Source organism: Phyllostomus hastatus, unplaced genomic scaffold, assembly GCF_019186645.2.
Source record: "Phyllostomus hastatus isolate PE091 unplaced genomic scaffold, TTU_PhHast_1.1 phas_scaffold_28, whole genome shotgun sequence".
Classification (NCBI taxonomy): Eukaryota; Metazoa; Chordata; class Mammalia; order Chiroptera; family Phyllostomidae; genus Phyllostomus; species Phyllostomus hastatus.
This window is the reverse complement of record NW_025334022.1, coordinates 1535244-1554886: the sequence shown is the minus strand read 5'-3', so window position 1 is coordinate 1554886 and position 19643 is coordinate 1535244. Positions and strand designations below refer to the sequence as shown.

Genomic DNA, 19643 nt, shown 5'->3' with positions numbered 1-19643 from the left:
CATTACAGAGTTCAAAACAGTGGTAATGGGGAGGCTAAAGGGACATAGGAGAAGAATGTAGAAACTCAATGACAACTTAAACAGAGAGATAGTAAGCATAAAAAAGACATACAAACCATAGAAAAGAACTAGTTAGAAATGAAAAATACAACATCCAAAAAAAAAAAAGAGAGAGAGAGAATACACTAGAAGGAATTAACAGCAAATTAGATAAATCAGAGGATCCAATCAGTGATTTGGAAGACAACATAGCAGAAAACACCCAATGAAATCACCAAACAGAAGAGAGAATTTGGAGTTGATCTTCTGAGGAACAGATTGAACAGCCAATGAAATCCAAGCTATATGAAGGTTGGAGGCCAAAATTGTACAGGACAATGAAAAACAGTCAGTGGGAGCTGTGAACACCAATATACCTGCTGGAAGAGAGAACCCACCAATAAAGGAACCACCAACAGATAAAAATGGAAGACAGTGGAGGAATGTGTGAAAACCACAATAACCTCAACTCAGGATCAATCTGAAATTACAACTAAATGGTAGAGAAATTATCCAGAACAATAGCTAGATAGAAGTCTGATAACCTTGAACAGACCGAAGAACCAGCTTTGACACAACTTGTCCACACCTGTACAACAGCATATGAGATGTGGTGGGTGGAGTGGCCCTCAGTCCAGCAGCTGGAGGGAAGGACCCACCAAAAGAACACCCAACAACAATCAAAACACAAATACATCCAGAGAGCCAACATAAACAATAGACCAAGAGCAGCAAGTTCAGGAGATCAAGGAGACTGCACCACTAAATATCACAGGTCTCCTACCATAGAAGTTCACACCACAAACCCAGGGAGTTAGAACAGATCAATTTAAGAAGCAGAGACTAACAAGAAGAGTCTCGCCCTGGCTGGCATAGCTCAGTGGATTGAGTGCGGGCTGCGAACCAAAGTGTCGCAGATTCGATTCCCAGTCAGGGTACATGCCTGGGTTGCAGGCCATGACCCCCAGCAACCACACATTGATGTTTCTCTCTCTCTTTCTCCCTCCCTTCCCTCTCTAAAAATAAACAAATAAAATATTTTAAAAAAGAAGAGTCTCACAAACAATGGGAAGACAAAGAAACAAACCCCAAATGAGAGGAAAGGAGGAAGTCTCAGAAAGAATGCTAAATGAAATAGAGGCAAGTCAACTATCACATATAGAGTTCAAAGCAATGGTTATCAGGAAGTTCAATGAGCTCACTGTGAATTACCAAAAACTATAGGGAAACTACAATGAACTCACTGCAGACTATACCAACATGAAAAAGGAAATAGAAACTATCAACATGAGCCATGAGGAAATGAAGAACACAATTTCTGAATTGAAGAACACAGTACAAAGAGTCAAAAGCAGGCTAGATGGTGTAGAGGATCAGATCAGTGAGCTGGAGGACAAGGTAGGAAAAAACTCACAGAAAGAGCAAGAAAAGGAAAAAAAAGACTCAGGAAGAACAAAGAGGTGTTAACGGAACTGCAGAACAACATGAAACATAATAATATCCATATAATAGGATACCAGAAGGAGAAGAAGAAGAGCAGGGGATAGAAAACCTGTTTGAAAAAGTCATGATGGAAAACTTCCCTAATTTGATGAAAGAAAAGTCACACAAATGAAGGAAACACAGAGAGTGCCATTGAAGAGGAACCCAAATAGGCCCACCTCCAGACACATCATCATTAAAATGGCAAAATTCCAAGCAAAGAGAGAATCTTAACAGCAGCAAGGGAGAAACAGGAAATAATACACAAGGGAGCCCTGAGAAGGCTAGCAGCTGACTTCTCAATGTAAATACCACAAGCCAGGAGGGAATGGCAAGAAATATTCCAAGTAGTGAAAACCAAGGGCCTGCAATCGAGACTAGTGTATCCAGCAAGGCTCTCAATTGAAATAGAAGGCCAAATAAGAAGCTTCCCGGACAAAAGAAGCCTCAAAGAATATACCTCCTCCAAACCAGCTCTGCAAGAAATGCTAAAGGCTCTGCCTTAAGAATAGGAAGGAAAACAGTGAGACAGAGAGAGGAACACAGGTACGAAAAAATGGCAATGAATTAATACCTATCAATAATAACCTTAAATGTAAATGGATCAAATGCCCCAATCAAAAGACATAGAATAGCTAAATGGATAAGAAATCATGACCCACATATATACAGCCTATAAGAGACCAATCTCAAAACAAAGACCTGCACAGACTGAAAGTGAAGGGTTGAAACAAATATTCCAAGAAACTGGACAGGAAAAAACGAAGCTGGGGTAGTAATACTCATATCAGACAAAATAGGCTTCAAAAAAAGAGTCATAAAAAGAGACCCAGAAGGTCCCTTCATAATACTCAAAGGAAGAATCTATCAAGAAGACATAAATATTGTGAATATATATGCACTTAACATAGGAGAACCCAAATACATGAAGAAAATCTTGGAGGACTTCAAGAAAGATGTTGACAGCAACACAATTATAGTAGGGGATTTTAACACTCCACTGTCAAAAATGGATATATCTTCCATACAAACTATCAACAAAGATATTGTGTCCTTGGACAATGTCCTAGATCAAATAGACTTAAGTGATATATATAGAGTCTTTCATCCCAAAGAAGAAAACTACACATTCTTTTTAAATGCACATGGAACATTTTCAAAGATAGAACACATGATAGGACACAAAACAAGCCTCAACAAATTCAAGAAAATTGAAATTATGTCAAGCATTTTGTCTGACCATAATGGACTGAAACTAGAAACCAACCCCAAGGAAAAAAATGCAAAATACTCAAAGTCATGGAGGTAAAATATCATGCTATTAAACAATGAATGGGTCAAGAATGAGATTAGGGAAGAAATCAAAAAGTTTCTGGAAACAAATGAAAGTGAGTTTGGATTCACAACAATCCAAAACTTATGGGACACAGTGAAGGCAGTCCTGTGAGGGAAGTTCATAGTGATACTGGCCTACCTAAAAAAAGATAGAAGCATGTCAAATAAACAACCTAACCCTACACCTACAAGAACTGGAGGAGCAAGAGCAAAGACAGCCCAGAGCAAGTAGAAAGAAGGAAATAACCAAGACCAGAGCAGAATTAAATGACATAGAGACTAATAGCACAATTCTAAGGATCAGTAAAACCAGGAGCTTGTTCTTCATAAAGATAAACAAAATTGACAAGCCTTTAAGCAGACTCATCAAGAAAAAAAGATGGAGGACCCACATAACCACAATCAGTAATGAAAGAGAAGAGATCACAAGTGATACCACATAAATACAAAGGATTGTAAGAAATTACTACAAAGAAATTATGCCAAGAAATTGGAAAACTTAGGTGAATGGATACATTTCTAGAAAAATATAATCACCCAAAACTGAATGTAGAAGAAGAAAGCCTGCACAGACCAACAACACCTGATGAAATTGAAGCAGTAGTCAAAAAACTCCCAACACACAAAAGACCGGGACGAGACAGTTTCACAGGACGATTTTACAAAGCATTTAAAGAACAGATAACCCCTATCCCTCAAAGACTATTCCAAAGAGTCCAAGAAGACAGTAGACTCTGAAAGTCTTTTTATGAAACCAGCATCATCCTAATCCCAAAACCAGATAAAGACACAAGAAATAAAGAAAACTGGAGGCCAATATAGCTGATGAACATAGATACTAAAATCCTCAACAAAATATTGGCATACCGCATCCAGCAATACGTTGAAAGATCATATACCATGATCAAGTAGGATTCATCCAAGGAATACAAGAATGGAATAATGTTTGCAAATCAATAAACTTAATACTTTACATAAACAAAATGAAGGAAAAAATCACATGGTCATATCAATAGATGCAGAAAAAGCACTTGATAAGGTACAGTACCCATTTGTAATAAAAACACTCAGCAAAGTGGGAATAAAAGGAACATTCCTCAACTTAACAAAGGCCAAATCCGAGAGTCCTACAGCCAACATCATACTCAATGGGCAAAAAATTAGAGCTTTCTCACTAAGATCTGGTACAAGATAATGATGCCCACTTTCACCACCCATAGTCAACACAGTATTGGAAGTCCTAGCCACAGCAATCAGACAAGAAAAAGAAATAAAAGATATCTAAATGGGAAAGGAGGAAGCAAAACTATCATAGTTTGCAGATGACATAATAGTGTACTTAGAAAATCCTATAGACTCTACCAAAAAACTGCTGGACCTAAGAAGTGAATTTGGCAAAACAGAGGGATACAAAGTCAGTATTCAGAAATCAAAGGCATTTTTGTACACCAACAAGGAAATATCCAAAACAGAAATCAGGAAAAATTTGTATTTGATATAGCAACAAGAAAAATAAAGTACCTAGGAATAAACCTAACAAAGGATGTAAAAGACCTGTACTCAGGAATCTATACAACATTGATGAAAGAAATGAAGGAAGACACAAATAAATGAAAGCATGTACCATGTTTATGGATTGGAAGAATTAACATCATGAAAATGACCATACTACTACCAAGCCAATTTATATATTCAATGCAATCCCTATTAAAGCACCAATGACATATTTCACAGATATAGAACAATCATTTCAAATACTTATTTGGAACCATAAACTACCCCAAATAGCTGCAACAAAATTGAGAAAGAAGAACAAAGTATGAGGTATCACAATACCTGATATCAACTGTATTATAGGCTACTGTAATCAAAACAACCTGGTACTAGCATAAGAACAGACACATAGACCAATGAAACAGAACAGACAACCCAGAAATAAACCCAAGTCTCTATGGTCAGTTAATATTTGACAAAGAAGGCAGAAGCATAAAATGGAGAAAAATAGCCTTTTCAACAAATGGTGTTGGGAGATCTGGACAGCTAAATGCAAACAAACAAAAAACCTTGATTACCAATTTATACCATACACAAAAATAAATTCAAGGTGGATAAAAACTTAAATATAAGTCATGATACCATAAAAGTCCTAGAGGAAAACATAAGCAGATAAATCTCAGATATTCCCTGAAGCAATATTTTCAATGATATGTCCCCTAGAGCAAGGGACATAAAGGAAAGAATGAAAGGAATCTCGTGAAAATGAAAAGCTTCTGCAAGGCTAACAAAAATGACATTAACATGAAAAGGGAACCACCTGTATGGGAAAATACATTTGCAAATGATACCTCAGGCAAGGATTTGATCTCCAAAATATATAAAGAACTCACAAGAATCCACTCCAAGAAAAAAACACCCAATGAAAAAAATGGGCAAAAGACCTGAACAGACACTTCTCCAAGGAGTACATACAGAGGATCCCGAGCCATATGAAAAGATGCTCAGCATCATTAGCCATTGGAGAGAAGCAAATTAAGACCACAATGGGATACCACTACATACTGGTGAGAATGGCAACAAATCAACAAACAAGTGTTATATTGGATGTGGAGAAAAGGGAACCCTATTACACTGTTGGTGGGAATGCAGACTGTCTAACCCCTGTGAAATACTGTATGGAATTTCCTCAGCAAACTAAAAATGAAACTGCCTTTGAACCAGCAATTCCCCTGCTTTTCTTATATCCTAAAAACACTGAAACACCAATGTAAAATAACCTATGTACCCCAATGTTCATAGCAGCACAATTTACAATAGCCAAGTGCTGGAAGCAATCTAAGTGTCCATCAGGATATGAATGGATCAAAAATCTATGGTACATTTACACAATGGAATGGTACACAGAAAGAAAGAAGGAGCTCTTATTCTTTGTAAAAGCATGGATGGAACTGGAGAGCATTATGCTAAGTGAAATAAGCCAGGCGCTGAAACACAAACACCATATGATCTCACCTTTAAGTGGAACCTAATCGGCAAAACAAACAAGCAAGCAAAATATAATCAGAGACATTGAAATTAAGATCAAACTCACAGTAACCAGAGGGGAGTTGGGAGGGGCTAATGGGGGGAAAAGGGTGAAGGGTTTTCAGGGACAATTGTAAAGGACATATGGACAGGACCAAGGCCAGGTTGGGTCAGTGGAGGGAGTTGGGAATGGCTTGGATGGGGGGGAAGTGGTGTGAGGAAAATGCAGACAGCTGTACTTGAACAATGATAAAATTTTAAAAAGCAAACAGAATTTTAAAAATGATGATAGTATAAAGAGTCTAAGGGACAACTTCAAGCCTACCAACATTTGCATTTTGGGCATACCAGAGGGAGAAGATGGAGACAGCAAGGCATTGTAAATGTATGTAAAAAAATAATGATGAAAAATTCCTAATCTGGTGAAGGAAGTAGACATACATGTCCAGAAAGGGCAGAGAGAATCAAAAAGGTGAAGTCAATGAGACCTATACAGGGCCAATTTTAAAATGTTGAAAGTTAAAGATGAAGAGAGAATCTTAAAAGCAGCAAGAGAAAAGCTGTTATTTACATACAAGAAGCTTCCATAAGATTGTCAGCTGATTTCTCCATGGAAACTGTGGAGGTCAAAAGGGATTGGCAAGAAATATTCAAAATGATAAAAAGCAAGGACCTACTCTATTCAAGGACCTAACCAAGATTATTCTATTCATCAAAGCTATCATTTAGAATCAAAGGACAGATAAAGAGCTTTCTGGACAAGAAAGACTAAAGTAGTTCACTACCACTAAACCATTATTATAAGAAATGTTAAAGGGTCTTCTTTACAAAGAAGAAGAAAAAGATAAAAATGTGAATAATAAATGGTAATAAATACATATGTATCAACAATTATTTTGAATGCAAATGGATTAAATGATTCAATTGAAAGATATACAGTGGCTGAATGGATAACAAAAGAAGACCTCTATGTATGCTGTCTACAAGAGACTCACTTCAGATCCAAGGCAAACACAGACTGTCAGAGGAGAGTGAAGGTGACTTGAGGATCAGTAGAAAGAAACAAGATAGATAAAAGAACATAGGGAGTTCTCATGCCAATGTGGTTTTGTCTATTGCATGTTGGAACAATGGTCAGATTAAGAAACATTGTGCCTAGCCCTGGCTGGCGTAGTTCAGTGGATTGAGCACGGGCTGGGAACCAAAGTGTCCCAGGTTCGATTCCCAGCCAGGGTACATTCCTGGGTTGCAGGCCAGAACCCCCAGCAACCGCACATTGGTGTTTCTCTCTCTCTCTCTCTCTCTCTCTCTCTCTCTCTCTCTCTCTCTCTCTCTCTCTCTCTCCCTCTCCCCCTCTCTCCCCCACCTCCCTTCCCTCTCTGAAGATAAAGAAATAAAATAAAATCTTAAAAAAAAAAAAAGAAACATTGTGCCCTGGTTGGTGTGGCTCAGTGGATTGAGTGCCAGCCTGTGGACCAAAGGGTTGCCAGTTCGATTTCCAGTCAGGACACATGCCTGGGTAGGCCAGGTTCCCAGTGGAGGGCACACAAGAGACAACCACACATTGATATTTCTCTCCCTCTCTTTCTCCCTCCCTCCCCCTCTGTCTAAAAGTAAATAAAGAAAGAAATCTTTTTTAAAAAGAAACTTTTTGGTATTCATTAAAAAGAGAGTGTTTAACATGGAGAGGATATAGAACTGAAAACTTAATAGTTTGATTTTGGAAACTTGTTTTTGGTCATTGACCTTATCTGGCACAAAGGGCTTTCTGTGGCATTAAATTGATAGAAGTAATAAAACTTATCTTTGTTTTATATCATTACAGTCTGAAAGTATTTCCAAAGTTCAGGGACAGGGTGGCTCCACATTAAAATAGAAAGTTTTTACTGATATGTCAGTGGCACTTAATGCTTATCCAGTTAGCACCTGTGGATGAGCATGTAGCACCTTAGGTCCTCAACAAAGAATTTACAACAATGTACATTGAAGACTATGAAGCTAGATCTGGGAGAGTGGTAGTGTCCTCTGAATATGTCGTGATGGGGGGACAGGCTCCTTTGTGCTGAAATAGGTCTGTGGCTGACTGATGGGGATGTGATCTGTGCACTCACAACTGAGGTGCTGTGAGTGAGAGGGAATTTGTCAACATTTCAAAGTCCCACAGATATTGCTCTCAGTAGAGAAAAGAAAATGGCCCCAAAACTACATATACTTCCATTTTTACGGGAAACTCAGCTTGATTATAATCTTATGAGACCACCATCATATATACTGTCTGTTGTTGACTCAAATGTCATTATGTGATGCATGACCACATACAGGATTGCGAGGACCAGATGGAATAACAAATGTAATGGTGCTTTGTAAAGTTCATAGATTTTATTGTTAATAATAGAATCAAAGGAAGTGCCAATTCTGGTCAGCATCTGGACAATGTGGCACTGGGTACCAGTGACTGAGTGTTGACAAGTGTTAGAGTTTAGGGTTAGGAAATCCAGTCCTTGGGCCCTGACTGGTATGACTCAGTTGGCTGGGCATTGTCCCTGAAAAGCAAAGGGTCATCGATTCAATTCCCAGTCAGAGTACATGCCTGGGTTGCAGATTTTGTCCCTAGTTGGGGCACATGCAAGGGGCAACCAATCAATGTTTCTCTCTCACATTGATGTTTCTCTCCCTTTCTTTCTCCCTCCTTTCTCCTCTCTCTAAAAATAATTAAATAAAATTTTTAGAAATCAATCCAGTCATTGGACTTGAAGAAGGTTGGGGGTAAGGGAAGGGAGAAGGCAGGACATCAACGGAAGGGCTATAGTAGAAAGACTACAAGTTATTAGAAGACCTATGGCAGAAGGAACAGAGTTGTAAGGCTCTTTTAATGGCCTTGGCCTTACTGAAGTATGTGAATAACAACCACCAAGTTTCTTCATGAGGCTTTTTACCACCCCCCACCCTATTTAGAATCAGGGTTGGGTCAGGGTATGAGGTAAGGGCGTACCTGTAAGAGGTTCATACCTATAAACTGGCTCATCAAATTAGAGGACTGAAAGCTATGGGGGTTGAAGGGGTATAGGACTCCAAGTATATACTTTTTTTTGTTGTCACAACCTTAGGAAATGGGAAATATGCCTTCTGAGTCATCTAATTTCCCTTTGACTTCTCCCTTCTATAGAATTTCAGTTGCTTTTATTTATTGCAAAGTTAATACATCACAGTGTTATTAAATAGTAGAGGATAAGAAATAGACTTCTTAGAAGCAAATATAAATATACATAGTTATTTGAACCAGTCTAATGACAACTCTATTTATTAAGTATAGTGGAAAGAGCATGGACTTCAGTCTGTCAAGAACCACCTGAATGATTCTTGAGTTAGAATTCCTTTTCAATTACTATCTGTGTGATCTTAAATCTGATATGTATGACCCACCATTTTTTAAATCTGGAAGGTGGAGATAAAAATTTTTAGTTGAGGATTAAATGAGATATAATAGTAAAAACAACCTGGTACAATGACTGGTACATAGTACGTGCTTGGTATCCTTTTTAAATTGATCAGTCAAATTTTGATTGTTCTTAGCTGATTTTCTGATATTGTGCCTAAGCTCATTACTTTAGCTCTGATCTTATGGGGCCTATATTTCTTCCTCCCTTAGTTTTAACATTTTTTGCTTGACCTATCTCTGTGGTTCTCTTTCTCTTTCATGTTTTCTCCCTCCCTCTCACCTGTATTTCTAAGGAAATGAGGTTCCTTTGTTCTGGAATCTAGGACCAATTCTCTCTAGATAAATTATTTTTGTCCTTAGCTTCCTGAATACTGAATGTATTCTCTTGGTCTACTCAGAGGAATGAAACTCTTTCAACTTGTCTCCCACTTGTTTGTGGCCTCTTTTAACACTTTATTTTGCATAACTTATCCTGCTATTGTATAAAGTTCTTTTAAAAGAAATTCCCTCCCTTTATTTCAAAATAACGTGTCTTGCTCTTCAGTGTTTGTCATCTTCCTGTGGTCACATTCAGGTCTCCCCACAGATAATCAAAAACATACTGACCTAAAATCCAACTAATGATGTCTCAACCAAGCTGTATTTCAGCATCTGGCTTCGAGAATATAACAAAAGAGTTCTTTTAAGACTTTACAATATATTACATTTATAGTCAATACTCACTTAAGCTAAACCTCTCTTTTTACCCAAAGGGCTCAAGAAGTTATTCTATTTGCTGCATTACTTACTTTTTGGACTATGACAATGGGGAAATGGCAATATCTTTCTCTTCTTTCTTTCTGCATTCAAGTAGTTCTGGATAACAGAACTGCAAAGTGTTTTATTTAGAGTTAACAAAAGGGAACAAACTCCTTTCTGAGATATTTGCTTGGAAGCCTCACACATCTGGGTAATATGGTGCTACAGTTAGTACAGAATGAAAACAGTTCACATACTCATTTATTTAACAAATAGTTATCAAGAAATATGTAAACTATGTAAAGTTATGGATGAGGGGATTAAGATGAATAAACAGGGACCCTGCTGAGATCTCGCAGGGTTTATCATTGAATAAGGGAGATAAGCCACAAACAAATATAACACACAGCATAAAGGGATAAATGTCATGTGAGTGTTACAAGTGAAAGAATGTATCTTCAGAGAAGGGAGAGATTCCTCAGGCCAAAAAATCTCATGTGATTAGTTTCCCTCAGTGACTGACCAAATTATATGTCAGTCTTATGAAGCAAGCTTCAGCAACAATGTTTTTTCAAAATTTTAACTCAATATAAGGAAAACATGAAATTCAATTGCCCCACCAATGAGAATAGTGTCGTTGGATAGGGGTAGCCTATGGGTACCAAAAGACCCTGCCAATTGCAGTGCTCCATCTGTAAAGCTTTCTTCCTTTTCCTCAGGTTGTGGAAATAAATAAAACAATCCTCAAAAGGAGAGAAGTGGAGAATTTCCCATTTTGTCCTTTAACAAACAGTCTGCTGGCATTGAATATAATGAAAATAATGATAGGCCTTTTGCCAGTAGGGCATAATGACCCTGTGGCCTTTCTCCTTGCTCTGTACCTTGTACTTTACATGGTAAACAGCAATTTGAGTGGCAACATTTAAAAAGATTTTAACCCTCCATCACTTAGCAAGTGTGAAACAGACACAGAGCCTATGCTGTGCTCACTTTCAGGACTACTAGCAAGGGGGTGTTTTCTGAATTTACTCCTTCCCCCCCAAGATCAGTGAAACAGAAAGTGTGGTAGTAATAGGTATAGAACTCTGATTGAGAAGGCAGAGAATCCAAACTTATCAACTTTTAACTTACTCTTACATTGGTATTGATACTGAATAGGAACTTAGACTCACATTCTGCTGATGAAATTATTGCCATCCTAAACCTTTTGAAAAGTAATGCAAGTTAGATTTCATTTTTTTCACAGTTGAGAAAAAAGTTATGTTTTTCTCCACAGAGCAGTAAAAAAATTCTGACTGTTCTTTAAAGAATGTTAAATTATAAAACCTGGCTCTGAATTTTAAATAGAACAGATGTGATGGAGTAACACCTTAATAGGGTTGCCAGATACAGGAAATTAAATTATAGGATGCCTAGTTGAATTTGAATTCAAGATTCAAATTTGTAAATAACAAATAATTCTTTAGTGCAAGTCTGACCCATGCAACATCTGTAACCTAACCTTAGAGAGCATTGCTTGATTATATAATTTCCACTGGGCTGGTTAAATTTTAGGAGGCAGGTTTGCTTTTAGTTCCTGGTTTTTCATCTTTCCCCATTTTTATATGTCTCCTCAGCATACAAGATTTCTTTGAATGAAAACAAAGATCTGTGAAGACCATTCATTTCATAAATGAATTATTTTAAATACCAGCACCCTTCTGCAAAAAAGGAAATGAACAAAAAGTCTCCTTTTGGTCCCTTTTTGTCCTGTCCCAATTGCTTTTCACTTGCTGATCTGGTTTGAGTCATTCAAACAAGTATCTCAACTATAAAGTGCCTCAACCCTCTACTGTTCTTGTCATGAAGCCTCAGCCAGAATGAGGTTGGGTGGGGTGGGAGTGGAGGGACTCTAAGAACTGAGTCCAAAAAAGTAGAAGTATTTAAAATGGGAATTTGGAGAGCACCCAAAATTAATATATAGTGATCCAAAATGTAGACTTCATATGGGAATTTCCTTTAATTAAAGAATCTCACCTCCCCAAATATAACTCATACACTTTACCTTTTCTTATCATTTCAGTGAACATTCAATTTATATTTTCATCAGAGTGTTAAAAAATGTCTGAAAAGTTGATGATTCTGCATTTAGTTCTTAACCAGTTTTGCCAGGAAACTTCATTTTCACATTTGAATACCTTGATGTTTGCTTCTAGGATTGATTACTTTTTATCACAAAAGATTAGTCCCCTTCTTTTTTTAACCTTCTATGACAGCAGAGCTGTCAGAGGGGAGGGAGGTTGGGGTGCTGGATAAAAGAAGGTGAAGGGATTAAAAACATATACATATATCTTTATATATATAAAACAGACAGACAATAGTGTGGTGACAGCCAGAGGGAAAGGGGTATGGTAAAACTCTCTGTATATGCTTATTAGAGTATATTTGTAGAAAATCCTAAATACATAAAAAGTTACATCTAGTAAATGAATTCAGCAAATTTATAGGATACAAGATCAACATGCCAAAATTAATTGTATTTCTATACACTAGCAATGAACACTCCAAAAAGGAAATTTTTAGAACTCTTATGAGTCAACAAAAAGTTTCATTCATTGTAAATCTCTCAGAATACTATAAATAGAAAGAAACTTTCTCATCCACTACAGTCTTCTACTCTGCCAGCTAAGCTATTGAAGTCCCTACTAGAAAGAAATCCTCTCAATTTGACAAAAGGCACATACAAATTCCTGTAGATCAGAGGTGTCAAACTCATTTTCACCATGGGCCACATCAGCTTCAAGGTTGCCTTCAGAGAGCCAAATGTAATTTTAGGACTGTATAAATGTAATTCCTTAACTAGGGGCAAGGAGTTCAGTGCTACCACCAGGTAGAAACAAGGTGCTAACTGGATAAAACAGGGCGGGGGGCTGGATTCAGCCCTCCGGCCTTGTGCTTGCCTCCTGTGATGTAGATAGTATCACACAATGGAAAACAACTGAATGCTTTGCTCTTAAGATCAGAAGCCAAGATAAGAAGGTCTGTTCTTTCCACTTCTATTCAATATTGTACAGGAAGTTCTAGCAAGTTTATTAAGGCAAGAAATTAAAGGCATTCAGATTGGAATGAAAGAAATAAGATTGTTTTTATTCATTAATGATGTGATTACCTATGTAGGCCTTTAAAATTTTTTTAAAGATTTTATTTATTTATTTTTTAGAGAGAGGGGAAGGAAGGGAGAAAGAGAGGGAAAGAAACATTGACTGGTTGCCTTTCACAAGCCCCCAACTGGGGATATGACCTGCAACCCAGCTATGTGCACTGACCAGGAATTGAACTGGCAACCTTTCAGTTTGCCTGGCAATGCCCAACCCACTGAGCCACACCAGTCAGGGCTATATAGAAGATCTTAAATCTACAAAAACTACTAGACACAAGTGAGTTTAATACGGTTGTAGGATACAAGATAAAAATAGAATTATCCAAGTTCTTTCTATATACTAGCAACTAACAATTGGAAATTATATTTAAGTTAAACAATACCATTGACAGTAACATAAAAAACATGAAATGGGTAGGTGTTAATTTAACAGATGCTCAAGAGAAGTATACTGAAAACTACAAAATACTACTGAAAGAAGTTAAAGAAATTATAGAGATACATGGTATTCATAGATCAGAAGAGTCATTTTTGTCATTTTGTCAAATGCCTCCAAATTGATGTATAGATCCATATTTATTCAAATTCATATGGAAATACAAAGGATCTAGAATAGCTAAAACAACTTTGAAAAAAGTACAAAGTTGGAGGATTATCTGTTTTCAAAACTCATTATATGATCTCATAAGCCTACACTAATCAAAACTTTATAGTACTATTTTCTTTACACATGTTTATGTTTATAAACATATAGATCAGTGGAACAGAACAGAGAGTTCAGAAATAAGCCAACAAATATTTGCACAGCTGATTTTCAACAATGGATCAGGGGTCTACACCTTATATCATATATGAAGATTAACTCAAAATGGATCATAGACCTAAATGTAAACCTTGAATATGTAACATTTCTAAAAGATAATGTAGGAGAAAATTTTTGCATCCCTGGATTAGCCAAGATTTCTTAGACATGACACCAAAAGTATAATCCATAAAATCAAACATTGATAAAATAGGCCATCAAAATTTTAAAATTCTGCTCTTCAAAAGACATTGTTAAAAGAATGTAAAGACAAGCCACTGACTGAGACAAACTTTGCATATAGATGATAAAGATTTGCATACATATTACCTAAAGAAATCTCAAAACTGAATTATAAGAAAACAACCCAATTTAATATGGGCAAGATTTGAATAGACTTCACTAAAGAAAATATATGAATGGCAAATAGATACATAGAAAAGATGTTCATCATTAGCCATTGAATAAATGAAAGATAAAACTTCAGTTATCTATTAGAATTGAAAAATGAAAATGATTGCCTATACCAAGTGTTGACAAGAATGTGAAGGGATTGGAACATTCATATATTGCTTGTGGGAATGGAAAATTATGCAACTACTTTGTAAACCAGTTTGGCAGCTTCTTAACATGTTAAACACACACATAGCGTATGATATACTCATTCAACTCCTAAGCAATTATTCAAGAAAATTAAAGCATATGTTCATACAAACACTTGTACACAAATGTTCATAGCATCTTTATTTGTAAAACATCCCCAAACAGGAAACACCCTAAATATCCATCAACAGATGAAAGTATAAACAAATTCTGATATATCTATATAATGGAATACTACTCACTACTGAAAAATGAACTCTTGTTACATGTAAAAATTTGGATGTATCTCAAAATAATTATGCTGAGTGACATAAGCTAGCCAAAAGAGTTCAGACTGTGTGATTCCTTTTTATATAAAATATTAGCACATGAAAACTAATATATAGTGACTGAAAGCAGATCAGTGTTTGTCTATGAATGTGGTAGGCAGGGATTGAACTTGAGGAAAGGACTACAGAGGGGCACTGGGAAATCTTTTGGGTGGTAGTGAATATGGTTCACTATGTTGATTGTGGTCATGATATTATGCATATATCAAAACATCAAATTATGCAACTTAAATGACTCAGTTTATCGGATATCAAATTATATTCTAATAAAGCTGTTAAAAATGAAATATCAGCTTACTATATTTTTCTTGAAAAGATTTAATAGTGAATGTGATGTAATTGTCTGGTTGGCATTTTTATGTTAGTTTGGAGCTGAATAAGAGACCTCCCCTAAATTAACACATTGTACTTTCCCTGAATTTTACTGATTATCATTTAATCTTTTTAAAAAATGATAGCAGAATGGTCTGGCAACTGTTCTGCAAAACTGCAATAACTTGAGGCCAAGAAAAAAAGTATAATCAGAGAGAATTGATTTTTCTTAGCTGTCAGAAGAAGCCAAATATTGTCCAAAACAATAAATGGAAAGATATATTTTATTCATTGGTTGGAAGATTCAATATTGCCATGACATTGATTCTCCCAAATAATTTAAGGTAGCTAGCACAGAGAGGGGGCTCCTACTTACCAGGCACTCACTTTAAAGTCAGAAATTTTTATAAAACAGAAGTCATATACTTTGGGCACTAACCAATTAAAACTTGAGACAGTCTCTTGAAGTCAAAAGTACACTAGACTAAAAAACTGGAGACTTAGTTGTATTCCAATTGTGCCAGTATTTAGTTTTGCAATATCAGGCAAGTCATTTCACCTCTCTGGGCTTAAGTTCCTTACTTATGAAATTAGGTGGTTAATAGATGCTCACTACTGTTCTACTTCTAATACTTATTATCTAAGACTTTAACATCAAATTTATTATTATTACTGCTGCAATTTGAGCATTAGAAAGCAAAGTAAAATATTTCATAAATACAGGCAAGTGTGAGCTTTTTGTCTGAATTATTTCAGATAATTGCATTAGCTATCAATTGACATTATAGATCTATCCATGACTTGTTAGTAATACAAAAAAAGTCCTCAGAATTTTGTATTTTCACAAAGCAGTTGATTAAGAGTAATCAAAGAACAAGTTTTTATGGTCCTTAGATTTAGACTTTCACATGGCAGACTACAAAAAATAACCACAAAGATTTTTAAAGTAGCAATTTTTATAAAGTGCTCATAGTTTTATTCTTATGTTAAATATTTGGGCCCTGTTTTAAGGATACATACACCTTCATACTAAGCCAAGTAGGTATCTGAGTTGTCAGTTTACATGCCTTACCAACAGTTATTTTTATCACCCTACATGGTTTCTCTAGTATATTCAGGTGTTATGGTCTAAAATCATTCATCTTTTACTTTTCTTGGAATATCTTTATATTTTACAAAAGAGCAAAAAGTGATATAGTATGCACTGTTCTAAACAGAACAAGAACATTAGAATTGTCTTTCTTTCCCTTCTTTACCACAAGTCTCTTTTCCCACTAATTCATATGAGTCCATTTGTTCTATTCACTTACTCATATGTAGTAATAAAGTTTTGTTTATATGTAGTTAGTTTGCTAAATTACTTAAGTTATTTCATATTCATAAGTATCTATAGATTGTTATATGTATATTCTGAGAATTCAAAACATTTTGGAAAGTTAAAATTTCAAGAACTATGAAGTATGAAATGCTTTGCTTCATTTATATGTTTTTAATGCTTTATTTCATTTGCATGTGAATTAGAATATGCCATTAAAGTTAATAGCCTTGAGACTTCTGGCCAAGATTCAGGCATAGGTAGATACAATTTTCCTCCTTGCACAACCAAAAGAAGGACAACAACAAATTTAAAAATTTAAAAAAAATACAACCAGAAGTGCCAGAAAATTAAACTGTATGGAAATCCAACAACCAAGGAGTTAAATAAGAAACATTCATCGAGTCTGGTAGGAGGGGCAGAAATGGATAATGAGGTGGGATATGACCTGGCAAAATGGTGGACCAGGTGGACGAGGTGCTGACTGGAGGACCAGGTCCCACATTCATGAGCAGATAAAGTGAGAGGAACAACTGGGGAGCAAGATAGGCCATGCAAACCTTGGTTCCAGAGTGGGAAACTAAAGTATCAAAACCTCTGGCTATAAAAACCTGTGGGTGTTGAGGCAGCAGAAGAAATTCCCAGACTCACAGGAGAATTTGTTGGAAAGAACTACAGGGTCATAGAATGTACACAAAACCACCCACCTAGGAATCAGTACCAGAAGGGCCCAATTTGCTTGTAGAAAGTGGGGCAGGTGACTGAAAGTGGGGCAAGAGTTGTGAGAGCCTAGCAAGTGGCACTGTTTCCTCACATACAGCACCACAACCCAGTGATATGGGTGGCCCTACCCTGGAGAATATCTAAGGCTCTACTCCTTACAACATAACAGGTGTGCTGAGACAAAGAAATATGACCCCAATGGAAGAGCAGATCAAAAGTTCAGAAAAAGAACTAAGTGATGAGATAGCCAACCTATCAGATGAACAGTTCAAAATACTGATAATCAGGATGCTCACCAAAATTATTGAGTATGGTTACAAAATAGAGGAAGAAGTGAAGGCTATGCAAAGTGAAATAAAGAAAAATATACAGGGGACCAACAGTGAAGGAAAGGAAAGTGGGACTCAAATCAACAATTTGGAACAAAAGGGAGAAATAAACATCCATCCAGAACAGAATGAAGAAACAAGGACTCAAAAAAAAAAAAAAACTGAGAAGAGTGTCAGAAACCTCTGAGACAACTTTATGTATTCCAACAGCTGAATCATAGAGATACCAGAAGGAGAATAGGAAGAGCGAGAAATTGATAACTGATTTGAAAAAATAATGAAGGAAAACTTCCCCAATCTGGTGAAGGAAATAGACTTCCAGGAAGTCCAGAAAGCTCAGAGGGTCCCAAAGAATTGGACCCAAGGGAGAACACACCAAGGCACATCAAAATTACATTTTACCCAAGATTAAAGATAAGGATAGAATCTTAAAAGCAGCAAGAGGAGAGGAGACAGTTACCTACAATGGAGTTCCTATAAGACTGTCAGTTGATTTCTCAAAAGAAACCTTGCAGTCAAGGAGGGGCTGGAAAGAAGTATTCCAAGTCATGAAAGTCAAGAACCCGCTTCCAAGATTACTCTATCCAGCAGGGCTATCATTTAGAATGGAAGGGCAGATAAAGTGCTTCCCAGATAATGTCAAGTTAAAGGAGTTCATCATCGCCAAGCCCTTATTATATGAAATGTTAAAGGGACTTATCTAAGATAAAGAAGATCAAAACTGTGAACAGTAAAATGACAGCAAGGTCACAACTATCAACAACTGATCCTAAAAAAAACTTCAAAAACTAAGCAAACAATTAGAACAGGAACAGAATCAGGAAATGGAGATCACATGCTGGGTTATCAGCAGGGAGGGGTGGGAGGAAGATCGGGGAAAGACACAGGGAATAAGAAGCATAAATGTTAGGCACAAAATAGACAGGGGGAGGTTAAGAATAGTATAGGAAATGTAAAAGCCAAAGAATGTATATGTACGACCCATGGACATGAAAAAGGGGAGGGGGAAATGCTGGTGGGAAGAGGGGTACAGAATGAAGGGAGATAAAGGGGAGAAAAAATAGGACAACTGTAATAACATAATCAATAAAATATACTTTTAAAAAATTGATAGCCTTGAATGAGTCATTGTCTTTTCAGAGTTTTTCAGTGGGCAATAAACTTCTAAAAATGTGTAACGTATATTTATATATTATATATATTTCTGCTTTACAGTTTCTACAGTGACAAATTTAAATTATGGACTAGTGTTTCTGCATTCCAGTTTGATGAGCCTTAACCTTGTACTATTTCACTCCATTGAAAGAGAAAAAATACTTACTTGCAAAGCAAATGGCTCATAAAATAATCTGATTGATGGAATAGAACAGGTACCATCATGAAATGAAAATATCTTTCACCACAGATGAAGTAAAATTATAAAAGTACTCCATTTGTATCTGCTTTTGACAGTTGCAGAGCTTAATGAAATAAAATTCCTCTTTGGTCCCTTGTAGTATTTTTGACCACTAAGGTTCTAGAGCCTGAAATGATTAAACTCACAATATGGGCAGTCACAAAGAGAGTCCTATATTTCCTCAGATTTGAGTAGATGGGTATTCTATCATGCCTACTCTATTGGTTGCCTTAAGAGTCATAAAATTTTTTATAAATTTACCATTCAAAGTTTTAGATGTTGGGAACCACCCTGCCTGGTGTCAGAAACTGTAACCCACCATGGCTAAGGCTGAGTGAAAGATTTTGAGACCCCAAGCCACTAAGGAGACAAAGCTTATCTCCCTGGCAGCAGCACCACCTCTGTCCACTTTACTTCACCCTGCCTGGCCCCCAGTACAAGACCAGTTAGCTAATGACAGGTAAGAGTCTTCAAGGGGGGATGACCTAAGACAGGCATTGCCACAGGGGGCCCTCAGGGAAGGACTTGGGGGGCTATAGAAAAAGGGGGTGATGGACCCTCACCCCTCAGCTTTAACATAGCCTGAGTCCTCATTCTGTCTGCAGAAGTCTCCTAATCTCTTGGCTGCCTTACTTCCCCTG

The 19643-nt window shown here is 36.6% G+C and overlaps 1 pseudogene; it reads left to right on the top strand.

The window, feature by feature from the left end:
• The window catches only part of LOC123805011, an 83715-nt pseudogene that overhangs the window by 20739 nt on the left and 43333 nt on the right, over positions 1-19643 (top strand).